Raw genomic sequence first — 7,455 nt, 5'->3', positions numbered from 1 at the left:
GGCCTCACTGTTTGAAGTTCTCTGTTGCTAAGAGATACTATTTTGTTTTAAAACCAAGTGCGAACTAATACTAATTAAGGCCTTTATGTAGATTTGCAAATAGCCACTGTGCTTATGTTCAGGCCAAGGGGGAATGGGTTATTTTCATTTGTTTTAATATGGACCTTAAGGTCCAGTGGTGGTTGGTCAAAATGTAAGAGGAGAAGCAGCTTGTTGTTATTGTTTTTTTTGGTGTTCTATGATTACTTTTTTTCCAAGACAATAAAAATTCATAATTTATCCCTTTCCTGGGGAGGAAAACACAATTTTTTTAAAAAAAATTTAATTAGTTTCAAGTATACAGTACATTGGTTAAACATCTATATAGTTAGTAAAATGATCCCTGCAATTGCTCCTTCCCTCTCCTGACCCTCCACCTAGCCAGTGTATTCATGCTAACTGCGTTCCCTATGCCGAGCTCCTCATCCCTGTGACTATCCTTCAGTTACTAATTTGTACGTCTTTAACCCTTCACCCCATTCTCCCAGCTCCCCAAACCCCTCTCCCCTCTGTCCGTCACCGAACTGTCCACTGTATTTGTGAGTCTGATTTTGATTGGTCTGTTCTTTTTATTCCTTAGATTCCGCATTTAAGTGAAATCATATATTGTTTATTTTTTTCTGTCTGACTTAAATATCTTCTAGGTCTATCAAAGCAATATCTTTTTCCATCATCTTCCTTTTCATATGTAGGGGTCTTGTTTTCTTATCCTTTCAGCCACTCCATCTTTTGGTTGGAGCACTTAATTCTTTTTCATTTAAGGTACTTATTGATAGGAATGTAGTTGTTACCATTCCTTATTCCTGTTTTTGATACGTGTTTTTTCTTTTTAAAGAAGTCCCTCCAACATTTCCTGTAACACTGGCTTGGCGGTGATAAATCCCTTTAGCTTATTTTTGTCTGGGAAGCTCTTTATCTGTCCTTCAACTCTAAAAGATAGCTTTGCTGGATAAATTATTCTTGGTTATAGATCCTGTCATCCTGTCAAATATTTTTTGCCAAGCTCTTCTGTCCTGCATAGTTTCTTTTGAGAAATCAGCTGCCATTCTTATGGGTGTTCTCTTATAAGTAATTATTTGTTTTTCTCTTGCTGCTTTTAATATTCTTTCTTTGTATTTAAATTTTGTCGTTTTATTTATGATGTGTCTTGGTGTGGGCCTCTTTGGATCTCTGATTTTTGGAATTCTCTGAGGTTCCTGAGGTTTTATGTCCATTTCCTTCATCAGGTTCAGGAAGTTTTCCATCATTATTTCTTCAAACAGTTGTTCAACATCTTGATTTTCTTCTGTTATGCCGATCAAATATTTGGAGCCTTAATAGTGTCCCACATCCTCCTTGAATTATTTTTAAGGTCTTGGCATCTTTTTTCTTGCCATTCTGATTGAGTGTCCTGATTGGCTTTCCTGAAGAGGGCATTTGATTCTCTTCTTTGTTCACTTTGTTTATTCCTTTGTTTATTCCATTTAATATACTTCTCATTTCAGATAATGTGTTCTCCATTTCAGACTGGTTCTCTTTTATAATTTCCATTTCCATTTCCATTTTTATCTCTTTGTTGGAGTTCTCTACACTTCCCCAAAACTCATTGAGCATCTTTATAACTAGTGTTTTGAACTCTGCATCTGTTAGATTACTTGACACCATTATACCTGGATCTCTATTCTGTTCTGTCATATGGTTTCTGCTTCTTTGTGTTCCCATTGTGGCTGCCTTTCCGTGTCAGTTTCTATGTGCTAAGCAAAGCTCATAAGTCTCCTGGTCTTATCAGTGTGGATTTGTGAAGTAGGTGTCCAGTGGCACAGTCCTGAGAGGGGTTCAGCTGCAGGCCAAACTTAGCCCAAGCCTCTAGCCCTCTGGAGCCACCTGTTAAGATTCAGCAAGCAATCCACAGGTGCTGTGCTTATAGTTGCCTCAAAAGACCACACCAGAAACTGAGGCCAGCTGCCTCCACCAGTGTGAGTCTCGGCAAGGAGCACTTGACTCACTGAGGATACACTTGGATGTGGCTTGGGTGGGGCCCGAGTTGGGGTAGGTGGGGTGTCAGGGAATCCTCTGGGCGGAACGACCTGTGTTATCCAGTTTAATGATGTCACAGCTATGGTGGTGCTGTGTCCCGCGCACTAGTAGAGGGGAGGATTCAACAGAGAACAGTGGATACCACCGGCACCTCCATATCAGGCAAGTCTCACTTCGGCCCTCATTCCGACTGTCTCCCTGTAAGTCCCTGGTGCCCCCTGTACCCCCTGAACAGGCACTGGTGCGAGCTGGTCTGTCACCACAAAATTCTACTCACTCATGTGGTCCCTTTAAGAGGCTTCTGCCACAGCCTCCGTCTGGCTCAGCCGCTCTGGACAGGTGGCCCCGCTTTCTCGCCCTGTCCTACCTTCTGCCATTGCAGGGTGCTTTGTTGAATTTCTCCGTAGTTGTATGGCTTGTTCATCTAGATCCTAGGCAATTTTTCCTTGCTGCTGCTCCTCGTTTCTGTCACAACTTTGATTTTGTCCCCAGAGGGATGAACAGAACATCTAACATCGACGCATTTTTTTTTCTGTATAAACACCATTTTTTGAATGAAAACAAATAATGTAGTGAAACAGAATGTCTAGTCATCTACTTTATGCCTCGGTTTTCTGGGAGAGGAAACTGAAGCCTAAAGAAATTGAATCCTTTGACCTAAATCAAAGAGTTCATCAGAGGCCAACTTGGGACTAGAGCTCAGTTAATAAATTCTGATTCCCAGTTAATAAATCCTTGACACCGCCTCCCTAGAAAAAGAATGTGTGTAGAATACCTTATGTTCAATAATAGAACTATAGATACACAATCAATAGGGCATTTTCCTTGATCATTCTCCAGCTTCATATCTCTGTAAAGAAATAGTGAATTAAAATAGGTTCTTTGTGTGTCCCTTCCTGAAACTTCAAGCTCCCTGAAGACCCAATTGAGTATCCTTTATATTTTGTACCTAGTAGGGGCTCAATCAATGGTGAATGAAGGAACGAATAAAACAAGGAAAAACCAGCTATCCCACTAAGGACCACATTGACTCTCCTGTTAGTGCCAATTAATTTAGTTAACTAGCCACAGGTGAAAGCAAATTTCATTATCTTTCATTTCTATTATTTTGATGAATTTGGCTTATTTAAAAAAAAAATCAGTGCAGTATTTAAAGTAACTTAAAATCCAGAATAAAAATGTTACCCATCTAAAGTTTCAATTTTTCTCCAGAACTTAATTAGTATTTGAATCCCTAAAATAGAGGCAATTTTTCTGGAAAGGCTAGCCTCTTTTGAACTCTACCCTGCTTGAAATTTCTAAGCCTTTGTCAACATTTCTAAGACTGTTTTCATCAACCTCAGGCCTCAGTACTCAGTGTCTAGGAAGAGCTGACTTATGTTTCCAGGCAATCATTTCACAAACATCTAAGAGCTCCACACAAACAAGGCAATAGACAGCCCAGGCTCCCCATGACTCAGCACTAAGTAAGAGCTGCACGGGTTTGTGGTTTCTGTGGGTGCTTGTCACAGCTCTGTGGACTTGTCAGGGGTCTGTGGGTTGAGTGGAGGAAGACGTTTCTCTTTCTTTCTGACAACGTAATTAACATGCTAGACCAATAGAAGTGAGTTTTGCAAAGTTAAAAAATGGCGCAAATACTCATTGTTATATTCTTCTTCTGAAGTACTCACAGGTCCAATGACTGAATATCAGGGAGATGACTAGTGCTAGAAGGTGGTATTTCTTCGAAGGGACTGGGGGTCACTTTATGAGAGGGATGGCTGTTGGACTTTTCTTTGAGGCAAATGAGCACCAATCTGGGGGCTTGTAACCTCATGATCTGGGTGTCTTACATCACCAGAGTCTTATGCAAGTGCCCCTCCCATCTCTTGATTCCTTCTCGTGTTACTGGTTTGTTATACTTAAGCCATGCGGTAGTTAGATGGTGCTTGTAAATTGAATAAAATATTTCCACTACTACTTAAACTCTTTTTTATCTCTCTTTAAAAAATAAAGCCACTTGATAAAATACTATTTGGTCCAGGTAACTGAGGACAGGTCTCGCTGTTCACTCAGGCCCACACCCCTACTCCATGATTTGCCTCTGACCAGTAAATATTCTTATGGTGACTTCCTGTCTTCTACACCTAGAGGTAGAAACTGTGGGATTAATTCAAACTTAAAACACTTCAAAATGACACTTTACCAGCCAGTGATGGTGGGTTGCTGGAATTGTTTTATCAGCAAAAGAAATGAGATTGCTGTCAAAGATTCCCACAAACACATTTTTGTTCCTGAGACAGTGGAAAACTTACAATGCAAGGTAAGAGAATCAGACACGGCTTGTCCACTTTAGGGCAGAAGCTCCTTTCTTGGGGTTTGTGGATACTGCAATTATATAATTATGTGCATTTATCTAGGGAGAAGGTCCACATCTTTCATCAAGCTTTGAAATGGGGCCAAGACTTCTCAAAAGATTAAGAGTTCTCAAAGTGGAGATATCTTTTACATCAATTTACAAAGATGTGCCATAAAAAAAATAGCACTTTGTTATAAAATTTTAAACATGCACATTTTTTAAAATGTAGATAATTTTAAAGTAAATTTAATTTATTTTAGATTTAGAGCTTAAAAAGGTAATAAGTAATCAATTCCATGTACTTAAGTGCTCCAGAATCAGACAGTCCCACTCCCTGAATGAACAGTTTAGTATGGGTGACGGCCCTTTCTGGTATCTAAAAGTGTAGATTCTTGTTCATTCATAAAACATTCATTGACCTTATGCCACGTGCCATAAACTGTGATAGGACAACTGCCCAAAAGCTCTAGGGACTGATAAGGAATTCATGATCCAGTTAGCAGATGATGATAATGATGCCTGTTTTGAGAAAAGTAGGTATACAGTATACATAGATGACTCTTGAGCCAGACAGGGTTTCAGAGAAATCTTGGAACAGGCAGTCCTTGAAGTACATCCTGACAGTGAGCTCGGTCATGGGGGCAGTGAACAGAGGGATAGAGACAGCAGGAGTAATTCCACGAGCCTGCTAAGACTTTAATGTACATAGGAATTACCTGGAGCATGTTAAATTGTGGGTTCTGAATCTGCGGATCTGGATGAGACCTGAGAATCTGCATTTCTGAGAAGCTGCCGACCCCACTTTGAAGAAGAGAGGTTTAGCAGACCATTTAGGGACCAACAAGTAGATCAGAGTGGCCCAAGCTCAGACAGGGATTCGGAGTGCATAGAGAGCCCCTCTCTATGAAATATTTCAAACCTACAAAAAAGAACAGAGAATGATATAAGCATATACCATCCAGATTTTACAAGTGTCGACATATCTGCTTCATGTTTTTTGAAGAGATGGTGGAAACTTCTTCATGTTCCTCCTTCATCCCTCCCCCCCGCCCATTCTCTCCTCAGGAGGAACCTTCTTCTAACCTGCTGTTTATTCCATCATGTTTTTATATTTTCAAATGTTTATGTGTCAATGCTCAGTATTTAGTGCTTTATATTTTATATAGATAACATTTCATATATATTTCTTCAACCTACATCTTTTCCCAATTCTGTTTTCAAAATTTGTACTAGTTGATACTTGGACACATAATACATTTATTCTGAACTGCTATTTTAGTGTTATTCCTATGAATTCATTACAATTCATTCATCCATTTTTCTTTCGATAGAGATCTAGTTTGTTTCCAATTGTTCATTCATATAAACAGTGATTTGGAGGGATTTTCATGTATTAGAATACTAGATACTAATCCTCTATCACTTGTATGCATTGCAAATATCTTCTCCCAATCTGTGGCTTGTTTTGTTCTTCATATTGCTATTAACTTTGCTTATGGTGCCTTTTGTTACATGGAAGTATTAAATTTTAATGTAATCAATTTGCCAATCTATTGTTTGTGCCTTCTTATATGTTTAAGAAATCATAAAGATGTGCTCTTTAACTCAAGATTTCGCAAACAATAGTTGAGAAGAATTTTGCAAGCAGTAATTGAGAAGAATAGTTGAGAAGAATATTGTGGATGAATCTGACTGTAGTTTTCTTAACTATTAGTACAATAATGTCTTTTATAACAGTATTGCTTAAATGTGGTCTTGTTTGATCTCTGTTTCTCTAAAAGACTGGCAAATTCTTCTCAATAGAAATAAAGGCAATTTTTGGTCCTGTCCACTTTGTTTCTTAATCTTTGTTTGGTTCTTAAGTGTGTTGCCTACTTCTGGGGTCTTTGACTGGTACTCCCTGGAAGGTGGGAGAGCTCCCTAGCTCTCTCAGAATCTTCTCAGCAGTTCAGAATGGCAGTGAGTGAACTCACTCCCCAGAGCATGCACAACTCCTGGTTGCTGGGTCCCTTCACTTGGATCTAATACAATGATTTGTAGTGATCCATTAGTCTTTGTCAAGTTTCTTTTGTGCACTCCTTATTTGGGCACTTTTCATCTGTTCTGCATGTTGCAGAGCAAACTCTAATCATCCCCCGAGGATATAACTAGAGCCCTTTGTGAATCCCTATTCAGAAATACCGTCACTCTTCTTCTCTTTCTTAGTACTTGCTGTCACTTGTATTAGTAATTGCCTTTTCTTTCAGAATCTTTTTTCATGAAGAAACTTTAGAAGGACATTTTGCCCCTGAGGCCTATGTTTAGCAAACTAAATATTTGGATGGCAGAGTAAATATAGTGTAATTTCTCTTAGGGCACCTGTCCTTCGAGGTAGGTGGTTTACCTTGTTTTCTCTTGTACCCCATTCTTGGGGTCCTGGAGTCTGCTCTTCTTTCCCTTCATCAGAGGCCATTGCCGTCCTCAATGGGATCAGCTAATCCTATCACTGGCCTGCTCTCCTGGACCAGTGGGGCTCAAATGCTCCCATCTATAGGGACCAACATTTTGGTAGCTCCTACTTCCTGCAAAAGCCATCACACCTCACGTGCCTCTTATCGTTTTTTATCACCCAACATGGAAGCCCTCTCTATCATCTGATATCACTCATCTTCTTATCCTTAGGGTTAATAAGATTAAAATGTGGTGCATGAATATGTTGTATTATTAAACATGGTGCATATAAGTGTTATTCATACATTGGTTATAGTTTCTGTTTTACAACGTATGTATTTGTAACATTATGTTCTTCTGTTGGTTCAACCACATCACAAAATTGTTGATTGATACGAAAATATTTTTCCCTCAGGAGAGCTGGAAGCTTCTGCCTTTGACCCAGCCTTCCAGCCCTTCTTCTATTGTTATTCTCAACTCATCAAATATAGACATCTCTATACTTGCAATGCTACTGCACATTCCTTGCACTTCCTGCTGTAACAGAAATCAGCCTCTCCCAAAGGATATGGGGCTATCCCTTTCCCAGCAGCCCTCACCAATAGCTGCTCTTCATTCTCCCCAATCCTTGG

At 39.5% G+C, this 7,455-nt stretch overlaps 2 long non-coding RNA genes across 3 annotated transcripts in view; one reads left to right on the top strand and one right to left on the bottom strand.

Moving 5' to 3' along the window:
• LOC111744194 overlaps positions 1–7,455 on the top strand; it is a 44,045-nt gene that overhangs the window by 14,814 nt on the left and 21,776 nt on the right. The window lies entirely within an intron of this gene.
• Positions 1–7,455, bottom strand: part of LOC111744195 — a 21,533-nt gene that overhangs the window by 5,370 nt on the left and 8,708 nt on the right. Inside the window, exon 2 of the long non-coding RNA XR_002782048.1 lies at positions 5,110–5,312. This is a non-coding gene — a long non-coding RNA (uncharacterized LOC111744195). The remainder of the gene's footprint in view (positions 1–5,109; positions 5,313–7,455) is intronic.

This window comes from Pteropus vampyrus, unplaced genomic scaffold (genome assembly GCF_000151845.1).
Source record: "Pteropus vampyrus isolate Shadow unplaced genomic scaffold, Pvam_2.0 Scaffold129, whole genome shotgun sequence".
Taxonomy (NCBI): Eukaryota; Metazoa; Chordata; class Mammalia; order Chiroptera; family Pteropodidae; genus Pteropus; species Pteropus vampyrus.
The sequence above is the reverse complement of the archived record's forward strand: the minus strand, read 5'-3'. Positions and strand labels throughout refer to the sequence as shown.